We start from the raw sequence: 679 nt of genomic DNA on the forward strand, positions 1-679 counted from the left end.
GCCTGAGAAAGCAGGTGTAAACTATCCCATTAATAATTTTAAAATATTGACTACATGTAGAATAATATTTTGGCTGTATTGGGTTAAACAAAATAGAGGGAGGATATTAACTTTATCTATTTTTTTTTAATTTTAATTGCTACTAGGAAGTTTTAAATCACAGATATAGGTTGCGTTGTGTTTTGATGGGACAACACTGCGCTTCATGGTGCTGGTCGTACATACAGGAGTCTGTCAGCCTCTGCCTGGGTTTGCTCATTGTTAGGAATTCAAACCTAAGCTGAGTCTTTTTTTTTTTTCTTTAAGGTTTTATTTATTTATTTGACAGTCAGAGATCACAAGTAGGCAGAGGCAGGCAGAGAGAGAGGGGGAAGCAATCTCCCCGCTGAGCAGAGAGCCCGATGTGGGGCTCGATTTCAGGACCCTGAGATCATGACCTGAGCCGAAGGCAGAGGCTTAACCCTCTGAGCCACCCAGGTGCCCTCTAAGGAGAGTCTTTACACATGCTGGGTGCTCAGTAGATCTTTGTGGAGGAAGGAAGGGAGAGTGGGTTCTGATAGGACTTTAAGGACTCACTGATGAGCCCAGAACCCTCCCTCCTTGGGGCACTTGGGTGGCTCAGTGGGTTAAGCCTCTGCCTTCAGCTCAGGTCATGATCTCAGGGTCCTGGGATCGAGCC

The sequence above is a fragment of the Mustela nivalis genome (assembly GCF_964662115.1).
Source record: "Mustela nivalis genome assembly, chromosome: 8".
Lineage (NCBI taxonomy): Eukaryota > Metazoa > Chordata > Mammalia > Carnivora > Mustelidae > Mustela > Mustela nivalis.